At 38.0% G+C, this 15,163-nt stretch overlaps 1 protein-coding gene across 1 annotated transcript in view; it reads right to left on the reverse strand.

Annotated features, from left to right (window-relative positions):
- The window catches only part of LOC150091099 (uncharacterized), a 502,417-nt gene that overhangs the window by 34,204 nt on the left and 453,050 nt on the right, over positions 1 to 15,163 (reverse strand). The window lies entirely within an intron of this gene.

Here is a 15,163-nt window from a genome sequence, read left to right on the forward strand (position 1 = left end):
GCTGGTCCATTGGTTGAAGAAGAGGAGTGGTGTTGGGTGGCAAAAATTTGACTTGAACAAAGTCAAAATATGCCTCAAGAGATTGAAAAAGGTTGGGATCATGGATTGGAGCATTATGCAGCAGGAGCAGTGCCTTCACAGGAAGTTTATTTTTCTCAAGATAACTCTTCGCTGAAGGACAGAAAACTTCAAGCGTCCATTCATTGAAGACATATATTGGCCTTCTTGTTACTGCACCGAAATACTCCCAGTATGCCTTTGTTGATTAAATTTGTTGATTAAATACTCTAGGGGTGTTAGAATGATCCACAAGCAAAAGCTTCAGCTTGAAATCTCCAGAGGTATTGGCACCCAACAGGAGAGTGAGCCTATCTTTCATAGGCTTATGCCCAGGTAAACTGACCTCATCCTTAGTGATGTATGTTCTCCTGGGCATTCGCTTCCAGAAAAGGCTGGTTTCGTCAATGTTAAAAACCTGCTGGGGAAGATAACCCTCCTAATCAACAAACTCTTGGAATTCAATTTTAAAGGCCTTAGCTGCTTTTTTATCGGCACTAGATGCCTCTCCATGCCTTTCAACGCTTTTGATATTTGCCCTTTTTTTAAAGCTCACAAACCAACCTCTGCTAGCTTTAAAGTCCTCAAAGTGCACAGTGCTGCCACTGGTTGATGGAGCTTTAAGTTTCAGATCATTATAGATCTGCTTAGCATGTTCGCATATAAATTGTCTAGGCACTGTGTCACCCTTTATCTGATTTTCCCTAATCCATATCAACAAAAGCATTTCCATTTCCACAATAAAGTCTCTTTCCTTATGTACCAATGTGGAATCATCACTAACTTTAACACTCTTTAGAATATCCTTTTGTTTAAGTATTGCAGAAATAGTCGATTGAGGAAAACCATACTCACGTATTAATGCACTAATTTTTCCTGTTTATGTTTTTTTTAATCATCTTCTTGCTTCACTTTAATAGAAATTTTATTCTTACTTGCACTTTAGGAGCCATTGTTATTTAATTTCAATTCATTTAATTAATAAATTCAAAAATAACCACAATTAAATTACTGTAATTACGTATGATTAACAAAAAACACACTGCATAAACACTGAACGAGCGCATCAAATAGGACATAAAGAAACTTTCCAAAGTACTGTAATACGTGGGAATGTTTATTGAACAGTAACAAATAGGCTAATTAGTTGAGAACAATCATAAGAGTGATGTTCTGCATGCCACATGACTGAAACTTTCCACCCATGTATCATTCCAGCTATATCGGAAAGCCATCGGTACCTGCAAATATAATCGGTTCTTAAAATAAAAGATCGTATGGAGGTATATTGGTTCCTGAGAATATCGGATGTCAATGTCATTGTAAGTCGAGGTCTAACTGTATAATACTCTGCTTGGAGTATAAAAATTAAATATTTTTCACTGCTTTGTTATGAGTACAACACAACCATCCAAATTCTGAAAAATTCCAATATGTGGCAAAGATCAAGTCCAGTGGTTGCTGGATTCAAGGGGTTTTATAACACCATTAGCAAAAAAAAAAAAAAAAAAATAAATAAATCAAATATAATGAAATAAATGCTACCCAACCCCTCCCTAACTGCCCTCTTCTGAATGGAATCAAGAAGCCTGAGAGAGGTTTTGGGGGCACCACACCACCCCAGATGTGGGAACAATATTCCATGGCAGGGCAGATTTGTGATTTATACAGAGTGAGCAGCTGTTTGGAAGAAAAGTAACGCCGAGAGCGAAAGAGAAAACCAAGTTTTTTAGATGCAGAGAAAGCAATATTTGTAATGTGCTTGTGCCAAGAGAGATTAGAAGTCAGGGTAATCCCCAAAGCAGATATATCATTTTGCCTAGAAATCGGAGTGTCACTAAAGATAGGCATAGGATCTTCAGGCAAAATTACCTGAAGATCGGCATTTAAAGAATTGGTAGCAGATTTTCGAGAAGCTGAAGCTGATTGAATAGGGCAAGGTTTCTCAAAATGGAAAGTGGAATGCAATGTGCTATCATCGGCAAAACTATGGATAGGATTTCCAGTCAATGGAAGAAGGTTATTAATATACAAGAGGAAAAGAGTGGGGGAAAGAACTGAACATTGGGGGACACCTGCATTAATGGAGAAGTTAGAAGACAGAGAGCCATCTACCATAGGGTTACCATCTTCTGCACTCATAAAAAGAGATCATTTACATGTTTTGGGGTGAATAAAAGAGGACAAAAAGTTCATCTTGGATTAAAAAAGAGGACAGAAAAGAGGACAAATATATTATGCAAATAATAAAATAAAGACAATGTAAACCACATTTACATTGTCTTTATTTTATTATTTGGATTAGTACATTCATATTTGTCTTGAGAAATTATTTCTTTCAATAGCTCTGGATTGCCTCTCGAATATGTGTCAAAATCAATGCATGACATATGTTTGAAATTGTACAGCAAAAACAAAATACCTTTTACAGAATTGACATTTAACTTATTCCTTTCTTTTGTCCACTGACTTTGCATTAGAGAGAATACTCTCTCTACATTTGCACTGTGAGGAGGAACTGCAAAGGAAAACTGGGCAATTTTCAACAATTCTGAATGGAATTCAATATTTTTTGAATTACTAAAATATTTGGACCACTTTTAAGTCTTTATTATTCATTTGACCCTTTGGTCCTTGAGATTGTCAGACATTCTCTCAGATATGCCCGACAAGCTGTACTTGCTACCTGGGAGTCTAAATAGCTGATGGAACTGATATTCGGGTGACACTCAAGTCAAGTAGACCCAATTTCGGCGAAGTCCGGACGGTCTATGACAGTGAAACCCTCTGCTTCCACCTTCACGATGGTGGGACTGTTAGTAATCCTGGGTATAACCTCCATGGACAAGTACATGGTGGGTGACTACCCAGGTGTGAACCAACGAAAGCAGGGGTCAAGGTGTGGCACCCACACCACATGGAGAATTGCCATGTGGTGTGGGTGCCACATGGCAATTCTCTCATCAACGGTAGATAATTCTCATCAACCGGCGCAATACCACCACTTTGCTTATTGGAGGCTTGAAGTGGTGGAACCCATGTTTAGTCTCTAGAGCTAAGTTGCGGTCAACTCTTCCCTATCTATTCCATCATGCAGTATGATTGATTACTTTGTAGGTTATAATGATCATCATGGCGAGATCCAAAATTCCTTACACTTCGAGGGTACAGCTCTAAAACGGTGTTCGCAGGCTGGCCGCTAGTTAGTACACCGGACTGAACCTATTGGTAACTCTTTAGGAGGCGTCCAGATCAGCTAATGTATAATCTGCCAGATAGTGACTGGAGGGAGTCCAAGTAGTGTGTATGCGGGAGGCATTGTCGAGACCATGTTATGTCAAAGATCTGGGCAAATTCTTACAATGTGTACACCATATCCAAAAATTTTATTACTTCATAGCCCACTCACTTTTTCTTACTATTGAATACACCATGAATTGTCAAACTAATAGAGCAAGCTTATCTGCGAAAAGATCTAAACCTCCCAAGCACTTCCTAATTCGTTTCACAAATATACGTGGTCTCAATTCTAATCTCAACGATGTCCATTTCCACTTGCAGTATGCCAAACCCCATGTACTTTTTCTGACAGAATCTCACTTATTGGTTGATTCAACTACTGCTCATCTCAGCTGTCCAAATTATTCGCTGTATGATTCCTTTCGCCTCAAAGGTGGTACTTGTGCATATGTCCGTTCTGATATTCCCTGTCAAAGACTTGGCAATTTGGAATCTCCTCTCTTTGATCTTCTCTGGCTTAAAATCTCTCTACCTCATTCTGTCAAACTCATCTGTTGTCTCTACCGTACTCCCAACTCCACTAATCACTTGGAGCTCTTTGACTTCCTCTTTGCAACTTGACTTTCTCCAGTCCAACTTTCCTAACAGTGAGGTAATTTTTCCTTGGTGATTTTAACGTTCACAACTCCAGCTGGCTTCCGTTTTCTAGTCACACCGACCCAGCTGGTCGAGATGCTGAGGCTTTTGCAATTACTAATGACCTTGCACAGATTGTTCATTTACTTACAAGAAAAGCGGACAATCCTAATCATACAGCCAACACGCTTGATCTTTTTCTCACAAACAACCCTTCTAAGTACACGGTCGAAGTGAGTGGTCCTTGAGGCACCTCAGATCCCAACTTGGTGATTGTCTCTTCTCCAATGAAGCCTTTATCTCATGGCTATTCCCAACCTCTTGTTGTTGGCATTAAAAGAATGCAAAATGGGATAACCTGCGAGATTTCTTTTCTTCTTTTCCTTGGTCGGATTACTGTTTCAAAACTTCTGATGTCAACGTTTGCTCAGATCGTGTCAGTGAAATTATTCTTGCAGGAATGGAATCCTTTATCCCACATTCCACTTTAAATTCTCATCCTTTATCTAAACCTTGGTTTTCCCAATAAATGTGCTAAGGCTGTTCAAGAGAAGAATGTTGCATATCGTAATTGGTTTGTTTCTAATTCTTCAGTTTCATCTTCTGCCTACACCAAAGTTCGCAACAATTGTAAAGCAGCTATTAATCAGTCCAAACTAGAGTTTGAACAGGCTAAGAGTAGAAAACTTGCTTCTTGCTCTAATGGTAGCCAAGCATTCTGGTCTCTTGCCAAAGCTATTGGCTGCAACGTTTTCCCATCTGTGCTGCCACCTCTGTCCAAACCAGATAGTTCTGTTGTCACTTCAGTCAAGGATAAAGCTGACTTGCTAGCATACCATTTTTCTTCCAAATCATGTATTAATGATCTTGGTAAAACACCTCCCACCATTCCAAACAAGCTCCATTCAATGCCTCCTGTGGTCTTCCGTCAAAAGGATGTTAGAAGGATTTTGACGAATCTTGATGCTAAGAAAGCTCCAGGTCCCGATGGTATTTCTCTACTTTTTCTTAAAATCTGTGCTCCTGAACTTACTCCTATTCTTTGCCGCCTTTTTTCACTTTCTTATTCCAAAGGTGTTTTTCCTTCTTCTTGGAAATTTGCTCATATCCAGCCAGATCCTAAAAAGGGTGACAAATCCCTCCCATCCAATTATCGTCCCATTGCAATTACTTCTACTCTTTCTAAAGTAATGGAGAAATCAATTAAGCGGCAACTCTTAAACTACCTAGAAACCTTCCGTCTGATCAACGATCGCCAGTATGGATTCCGTCAGTGTCGATCCACTGGTGATATTCTGGCTTATGTTATCCATTTATGGACTAATTCAATGGAAATGTTCGGTGAAACACAAGTATGGCTCTTGACATCTCAAAGGCTTTTGATCTTGTTTGGTATAAAGGTCTTCTAAACAAGCTTCCATCTTATGGTTTCCCAACTGTTTTTAGTAATTGGTTATCCAGTTTTCTCTCTGATCGCTCACTGAGGGTGATGGTAGATGGCTCTCTGTCTTCTAACTTCTCCACTAATGCCGGTGTCCCCCAAGGTTCAGTTCTTTCCCCCACTCTTTTCCTCTTGTATATTAATGACCTTCTTCCATTGACTGAAAATCCTATCCATAGTTTTGCCGATGATAGCACATTGAATTCCACTTTCCATTTTGAGAAACTTTGGCCTGCTCAATCAGCTTCAACTTCTCGAAAATCTGCTACCAATTCCGTAAATGCCGATCTTCAGGTAATTCTCCAGCGGGGCAAAGACAACTTATTTGATTTCAACTCTTCTAAAACTCAGTCTTGTCTTATATCTCGCAAAAATGATTCTTCTGCTCCTACGCTTATCTTTAGTGACAATCCGATTTCTAGGCAAAATGATATATCTCTTTTGGGGATTACACTGACTTCTAATCTCTCTTGGCACATTAGAAACATTGCTTCCTCTGCATCTAAAAAACTTGGTTTTCTCTTTCGCCCTCAGCATTACTTTTCTTCCAAACAACTGCTCACTCTGTACAAATCGCAAATCTGCCCTGCCATGGAATATTGTTCCCACATCTGGGACGGTGCCCCCAAAACCTCTTTCAGGTTTCTTGATTCCATTCAGAAGAAGGCAGTTAGGTTAATTAATGATTCATTTCTAACAGAGTCTGTTCACTCGCTGTCTCATAGACGTACTGTTTTTACTGCATGCCTCTTCTACAGATACTTCCATGGGCACTGTTCTTCTGAATTGGCTTCTATAATTCCCGCTCTCTCTTTCAAAAGAGTCCGAACAAGTGCCACTACCAGCCAACATCCATTTGCTGTCCAACTTCAAACTCACAGAACCAACTTTTCATCTTCTTCGTTTATTCATTCAACTGCCGTTTTCTGGAACAACCTTCCTTCATACGTATTTCCTGAAAATTACAGTCTACAGAAGTTCAAGTCCAATGTCAACAAATATCTTCTTTCTTCTCCTCAACCTCCAACCCAAGCACGGTATTAAGTTCTATAGGTTCTAATACCTCTCATGTTTGGGGTTTACATAAAAAAAAAAAAAAAGAAAAAAAAAAGTAATATTCTTCAAATTGTTAAATTGGTCAAAAAACACTTAACATCATCAACTGTTATCCCTCTTTCAATCAAGTAGGAAATAGAACCTTCTACCTCGTTCCAGCTTGGTACTGCATTTTCTTCCACATAAAACAGGAAATGGATTCCATATGGTGAAGCCACTTATCTAAATATTCCATGCAATTTCTATACAGATTTTTTGTATAACTAGAAAATGTTTCACATTCAAGTACAAGTCCTTCATGATGTTTTTTGTATAGCATTTCCTTTACTCTTAATGGCATAAAGTTGTGATCCATCCGTTTCGAGATAATTTCTTTCACTGAGACTAAGACATCTAGCACTTCTGCAGCTGAGTTACTTTCCCTTTCAATTTGTTGTATGTGTGTATGGAATACACACATAAGTGATTGCATGAACGAAAGTTGAATCTCACTAAATCCATTTTCAAAGAACCTTTTAATCACAATGGGAGGTTTTTCTTGGGACAGAAAATAAGCCTGTAAAGCTGGAAACATATCTATGAACCTTGTGATGCTTGGAAATAATGAAAGCCATCTCGGCTTGCTGTGAGAAAGGAGCTGTCCATATTCAATCTCAACAAACTCACAGTATTCCTTAAGCTCTTCAGTCTGGACTGTATAATTATGAAAATACTGGTAAATTTTAAAAACAATGTTCTCTACATCAACTTCCCAAAGTTCTGTGGCATTCTGAAGACAACTGTTCAAAATATGTGCAGGGCAGCCCACTCCAATCAGTCTTGTTATGCAACAATTTCTTTAATTTTGCAAAGACATTATTCCTTTCTTCATTTCGTCTCAGTCCTCCAAACATTGTATTGCAATTGTCCCCAGTGAATGCAATACATTTTTCACACAAACCAATTTTTTTCAAGAGTTTCTTTAACATATCTAGAAATGGTATCTGCAGTCTCGTTAGGCATCTTCTGTAATTCAATTAATTTTGTTTGTAACCCTCCTTCATTTACATCAAAATACTGAATAATTAATGGGAAGATTTTTTTCAGAACCATGATTACTTCCATCAGTTGAGACCCCACAATATGCAATTTTATTTTCTTTTAAAGTTTTTACAGTAACATTAAGAGAATGATTTGCAAGTACAAAGTTTACAATGGCTTCTGTCTTGGTTCTAGCACAGGAAAATCTTTTTGCTATCTCAGAATCAAAAAATGCATTTTTTAACATGATAGATGTGCAATCCACTGATTTGTAACAACTATGATGTTTAACAGTGTGAAAAGCAAAGGTACCCTCTGCAGCAGCTAGATCATATTCAATTTTACGGACAGCTTTGACAAAAAAATCTGTAACCTTTCTCGAAGAGGCCTCACCCTGAACTGCTTTCTTGTGCTTCTCAGTTTCAATGTGATGCTTCAAATCACCAACCCCTTTATTGGCTACTGAAACATATGTTCCCATTCTGCAAACTTTACATTCAGCTTCCCATTCCTCTCGGCCAGATACAAAACATGGAAATTTGTTTTTCATCTCTTCTGTAAACATGCACTTCCTTTTAGGCATTTTAGGGGAAGTATAGTCTTTATAATATTAATTTTTATAATTGAAATAATAATAAATATTTTTTATTGTAAGTAGTGAATCATAAATTTTATTACGGTTAGGTTATGTTTTACATTCACAACTAAACAAACCTAATTGCAGAAAAGTACCATACACAGGTATAAATTTGGATAAATATATTTGTAATTAAAGTGAAAAACAGTATTTTTAAAAAAAGGTTAACTTTGGTATTAAATAAACTAGTGTCTGCCTGTTGATTGGATCGTTGATAAGTATACCAAATTTAGTCGACAGTACGCAACTTTCGATCAATTTGGTGTGCACACAGCTCAAATCCACATTTTCATAGGCTGCAATCAATTTTTAGAGAAAACAGTCCCTCTAACTGTCAATATTTATTTGACATGCTGGAATTCCTGTAATTTATATATCTTTTTCTAGCACACCATCTAATCTTCACATGTTATCTACTCTCTAAACCAAAATATTGTATTGATAGACTATATAAAATTTATATGTGCGTAAATTCTGAAGCAGGCGTGGGATGGTAACAATCTCAATGCACTAAACTGAGCGTCGTCGGGATCTTCCGCCTAATTGTCAACTTGGAAATTCGAATTGAAGAATCGTCCCCTATTCCGAAAAAGATTCTGTATAATGTAACTCAGTAGTTTTCGGCGAGCTCGCATAAAAAATGGCATATAATATAAAAATCCGGACATTTAGACAAATTTATAAAAATCCCTCCGGACAAAAATTTTAGACAAAAAATCCAGAAAAATCCGGTTAAAAGAGGACTGATGGTAACCCTAATCTACCATCGCCCTCAGTGAGCGATCAGAGAGAAAACTGGATAACCAATTACTAAAAACAGTTGGCAAACCATAAGATGGAAGCTTGTTTAGAAAACATTTATGCCAAATATGATCAAAAGCCTTTGAAATGTCAAGAGCAACTACTTGTGTTTCACCGAACCTTTCCACTGAATTAGTCCATAAATGGGTAACATAAGCCAGAACATCACCAGTGGATCGACACTGACGGAATCCATACTGGCGATCATTGATCAGACGGAAGGTTTCAACGCAGTTTAAGAGTTGGTGGTTAATTGATTTCTCCATTACTTTAGAAAGAGTAGAAGTAATTGCAATGGGACGATAATTGGATGGGAGGGATTTGTCACCCTTTTTAGGAACTGGCTGGATGTGAGCAAATTTCCAAGAAGAAGGAAAAACACCTTTGGAATAAGAAAGTGAAAAAAGGCAGCAAAGTATAGGTGTAAGTTCAGGAGCACAGGTTTTGAGAACAAGTGGAGAAATAAAATCGGGACCTGGAGCTTTCTTAGCGTCAAGATTCGTCAAAATCCTTCTGACATCCTTTTCACGGAAGACCACAGTAGGCATTGAATGTAGCGTGTTGGGAATGGTGGGAGGTGTTTTACCAAGATCATTAATATATGAGTTGGAAGAAAAATGGGATGCTAGCAGGACAGCTTTGTCCTTGGCTGAAGTGACAACAGAACCATCTGGTTTGGACAGAGGTGGGAGCAGAGATGGGCAAAAAGTTGCGGCCAATAGCTTTGGCAAGAGACCAGAATGCTCGGCTACCATTAGGGCAAGAAGAAAGTTTTCTACTCTTAGCCTGTTCAAACTCTAGTTTGGACTGATTAATAACTGCTTTACAATTGTTGCAATCTTTGATGTAGGCAGAAAATTAAACTGAAGAATAACAAGCCAATTACAATATGCAACATTCTTCTCTTGAACAGCCTTAGCACATTTATTGGAAAACCAAGGTTTAGATAAAGGACGAGATTTTAAAGTGGAGTGTGGGATAAAGGATTCCATTCCTGCAGAATAATTTTACTGGCACAATCTGAGCAAACGTTGACATCAGAAGTTTTGAAAGAGTAATCCGACCAAGGAAAAGAAGAAACGAAATCTCGCAGTTCATCCCATTTTGCATTATTGTAATGCCAAACAACACGAGGTTGGGAACAGCCATGAGATAAAGGCTCCATTGGAGAAGAGACAATCACCAAGTTGTGATCTGAAGTGCCTAAAGGACTTCTAACCTCGACCGTGTACTTAGAAGGGTTGTTCGTGAGAAAAAGATCAAGCGTGTTGGCTGTATGATTCGGATTGTCCGGTATTCTTGAAGTAAATGAACAATCTGTGCAAGGTCATTAGTAATTGCAAAAGCCTGAGCATATCGAGAGACAACAGATGAATTTGACACAATGAGGTAGAGAGATTTTAAGCCAGAGAAGATCAAAGAGAGTAGATTCCAAATTGCCAAGTCTCTGACAGGGAATATCAGAACGGATATATGCACAAGAACCACCTTTGAGGCGAAAGGAATCATACAGTGAATAATTTAGGCATCTGAGATGAGCAGTAGTTGAATCAACCGATAACTGAGATTCTGTCAGAAAAAGTACATGGGGTTTGGCATACTGCAAGTGGAAATGGACATCGTTGAGATTAGAATTGAGACCACGTATATTTGTGAAATGAATTAGGAAGTGCTTGGGAGGTTTAGATCTTTTCGCAGATAAGCTTGCTCTATTAATTTGACAATTCATGGTGTATTCAATAGTAAGAAAAAGTGGGTGGGACATGCTGTATGAAGTACAGTCAGTCCTCGTATAACACGTGTTTACACTACATGAATTCAATCATACACGATTTATAAAGAGGGGAATGATATCTTATATAACACGAACCGAATTAGCTTATGCACGATTCGCCTTTGTGTTTACAAGAAATGGCAGTCGAACGCAGAATCACCCCAACTGAACGTAACATGATAGGAATGAAGAGAAGATTCTGAAAATGTACTTATGTTTTTTATATGAGTGAAGGGGAAACACATTTCACCATAATAATGTAAAAACCAACACGATTCCAGCTATCAGTATAATCGCAAATGCAATTAGATAGAGTTTACTACCAGTTTATAACAGATTCCACTTTTATTGTTTTATGGTAGTAACCCCTAGAAATGTGCTTTAGTAAAATGTGAGTTGTTAATATTGTATCTCTGCCTTTACGTTGTTGTTTATTCAGTCGCCACACGCGCGCAGCTTTGTTTATGTGTATCAATCATGCCTCCTCATTTTGTAATTGTGCTTTATTCCATAAAAATGAGTAAAATACTTAAAAGGTGTGAAAAGGAAGCGTCCTGGTGAAGACACTGCAGATTCAGAGAGAAAAAGAAAAGCAATATCGATAAACAGAGGTGGACTGGGTCAAAAATTCTTACCCGGTAAAATTTATAGTGGCCTCATGCTATGGTTTATGGCCAAAATTACACCGGCCTCCGGGGTTTCCCCGGTAAGGCTTATGGCCAGTCTGCCTCTGTCGATAGAGAAAAAATATGAAATTGTGAAACGCTTTGAGTGAAATGAAAGACCACGTGATATTGCACGTGCCACAGACCTAAATGGGGTAATGCCGAGAATTACAAAGAATACAGAGAAAATAAAAACAACTTTTATAGCAGGAACAACTCAAAGTGTAATTAAAATCCATTAGATTTAGACACAAAGAATTGGAAGAGATGGAATGGCTGTCATCTGTTTGGATAGAAAATCAAACAAAAAACAAGTTTGCTTAAAATAGAAGCAAAAGCATTAACAATATTTTATTACGTAATAGTCGTAATAAAATACGTAAGTATTTTATTACGATTATTTATTGTCTTTGGTAATGTTTTGGTTACAAATGTGTGTGTTCAATCTTGGGAGGTCGGCACCTAACCCTATTTTTCCTATAGGGCTTGTTGTTTATATTGCACGATTTTGCATTGCATGAGGGTTTCTAGGAACACAACTATCGTGCTATACGAGGACCGACTGTAATGAAATTTTTGGATATGGCGTAGACATGCTAAGAATATACCCAGATCCTTGACATAATGTGGCCTCGACAATGCTCCCCGCATACACACTACTCGGACTCCCTCCAGTCACTATCTGGCAGAGTAGAGGTAGCAAGATTATACACTAGCTGATCCGGAAGCCTCCTAGAGAGTTAGCAATAGGTTCGGTCCGGTGTACTAACTAGCGGCCGGCCTGCAAACACCGTTTTAGAGCTGTACCCTCGAAATGTAAGGAATACTGAATCTCACCATGATGTTCATCATAACCTCAAAAGTCATCAATCATACTGATGATGGAAGAGATAGGGAGGGGTTGACCTTTCATTCTCCACTACCTTAAGTAGTGTACCACCTAATTGGTATGTTATTGTGGGATTACTGCTGCCCACATATAGTACTTTGCATTTATATGTTAAACTTCAGCTGTCCTTTCACAGCCCCTGCCTAATTTTTCTATGTCTTATTGGTACACATTGATTCGCGTCAATAACCACCATGCCAAGCCTTATATCATATGCAAACTTAAACAATAAGACTGAATTGTCTTCATCAATAAATATTGAAAGCAGTAGAAAACGATCCAGTAATAAATGCTGATTGTTATTGTTATTTGGTTTTTTTTATGAGGATTAGCAACTAAGGCGGTGATTATTCCCTTGTATAAGGCAATGAGGCAATGTACAAGGCACACCTAGAGTACTGTATACAGGCCTGGAGGCCTCATTTCAAGAAGGATGCAGAGCTGTTCGAATAAGTACAGAGAAGGGCAACAAGATTAGTGAATGGAACAAAGGGGTGCTCTTATGAAGAAAGGCTTAAGTTTTGCAAATTACAGTGTCTGGAGACTGGGCACCAGCGAGATGATCTGATAGAGGTGTATAAAGCCTTGAATGGTCTGAGCATGCTCAATGCTGATGGGATTCTTCCTCTTGCTCAGAATAATCACCTGAGAGGGCATAAATTCAAATTGGGGAAAGACAGATGTAGGATAGACGTGTGGAAATTTGCCTTTAGCCAGCGAGTGGTTGGTTGGTGGAACAGACTTCCATCCCTTGTCGTGGAAGTTGATAGCCTAAATAAGTTTAAGGCTCAGCTGGACAGGTATTTCGAACGAACAGAAGGGTGAACTGGAAGTGGTTATTTTTTATTTATTTATTATTTATTTTTTTTTTTTGGCTGATGCTGCATAAGCTTGCTTTCTTGCATCAAATGCCTCTACTAATGCTAATGCTAAATGCCATATTGCTCTGGGAATATGCGGTGTTCATTCCTGACCTTTCTGCATCCTCCATATTTGGTGGTCAAGGGCTCGAACCCCAGTCTAATCAAGAAGCGTGTGCTACGCACTGCTGCTCCTGCCCACCTGGCTACGGAGGCGCCTAATAAATGCTGAGGGATTTCATTAATAATGAGTCTAAGAAGAGCAGTACCCATTTACAATTGCACTCTGTCTTCTACCACTCAGCCATCCTTTATCGACAGCAGTAATTTGCTCCTAATACCACACTGCTCTAAGTTGTAGTCTTTTATGTGGAACATAAAAATTTGATGTGTCAAAAGCTTTACTGAAATTTAAGTATATGATTTCAAAATTAATTTTTGGATCCAATCTGTTACTGTATCACAGCAGCTAACCAGACTGGTCAGAAAGATGTTCCCTTAACAAATCTATGCTGTGATTTTCACCGAATTTCTTTCCTGTCAAGATGATATCGTAATACTTCTTTAACCACTGACTCCATGGAACAGAGGTCACTTTGCTGCTTCTTTTAATATAACTGGAAAGGTCTTATCAGCCGCAGATGCCTTGTCTATTTTTAACTTTAACAATCTTCCTTCCATTTTCTTCTCAGTTATTACAAAATAACTGAGAAGAAAATGGAAGAGCCCACAGTAATAACTTAGTTTACTTCTGGTATTCTCATCCCTAAAATAATCTTTGTGCATAAAGGTAGATACCAAATCATAAGCAATCTGGAAAAAATAAAAAATAAAAAAAAAATAATAATCTTCAATAGTTATGTCATTCATGTATAGCTGGGCAATATGGTTCATCTCTTTCCTTTTAGCTTTAACATTAACCAAAACACTCTTAGCCAAGACTTTTTATAATGTGCCTTACCTTGCCTAATCTAGTAACTGTGCCATAGTTACTAGCCCCATAGTGACCTTATTGCAGAATAATTTGATATTATGTAGATTTTTGATAATTCCCTGATAATTTCTAATCATTCTACACATTTTTCTTCTCTGCCACTAGTCTACCATTTTATATTACTATAGGTTTCTGATAATTTCTAATCATTCCATGCATTTTTCTTCTCTGCTACTAGTCTCATCAGTTCATCTAACTAACATCCATTTAGGTCTATAACTTGAACAATATCTCATAACTGGTATAAAAAGCATAGCAGTTTTTATAATTGCTTGCTTGAATGCTGCTTGCAATTTAGAACTGGCAGTTGGTAACATCATCAGTTGGTCCCATTGAAAGGAATTTAAAATCTGTCTAAAACCACTGAGTGTGGTTTTAGACAGATTTTTAGACCACTGAAAGTAAAATCTCTTCCCTTTATCCTTGACAGTAGTTATCTTCAAAGAAGATCCCTTGTTAATATATTATGAACACTACCACCTAGTAGTTTCTTTATCTCAATATTCTTAATGCACAGAGAATCCATTTTTATATATTGCTATCTGTACTTTACTGCAGTGGAATAAATATGGTGCGTTCACTTTGCATCAGTAATCCTACCTGCTGGGCCCCGTGGTATGGTACATTGTCTTGATGGTAGATACAGCAATTATCTGGATATACACTCATTGTGAAGGAGTATACTTTGGTGGAAACAACAGAAAGGTAGGGATTATTATAGAGATGCTGATTAATGGTGATCAGAGGACCCTGGGCATGCCACAAAAACAGTCCCCCAAACCATAACACCACTGCCTCGTTGTTTTCTCCAAATACAGAATGATAGAGTTGGAAACTAAATGATAGAATGATAGAGTTGGAAACTAAATGATAGAATGATAGAGTTGGAAACTAAATTAATCAGATCAGGAAAGAGACCTTTAGCTGGCTGTTTGACTACCGTTAAGCCTCTCACAGTAGACTCACGGCACTACAGAATGCATGCAGTTAACCAAAATGGCTGTTATTGAGATACTGGTACCTGGATGTCTTGCCTCACAATTATTCCATGTTTGAAGTCAAAAAGATCTCAATGCTAATCTATTCTTTCTCA

The sequence above is a fragment of the Mastigoproctus giganteus genome, chromosome 1 (genome assembly GCF_048544385.1).
Source record: "Mastigoproctus giganteus isolate SK-2022 chromosome 1, ASM4854438v1, whole genome shotgun sequence".
In the NCBI taxonomy this organism is placed as follows: domain Eukaryota; kingdom Metazoa; phylum Arthropoda; class Arachnida; order Uropygi; family Thelyphonidae; genus Mastigoproctus; species Mastigoproctus giganteus.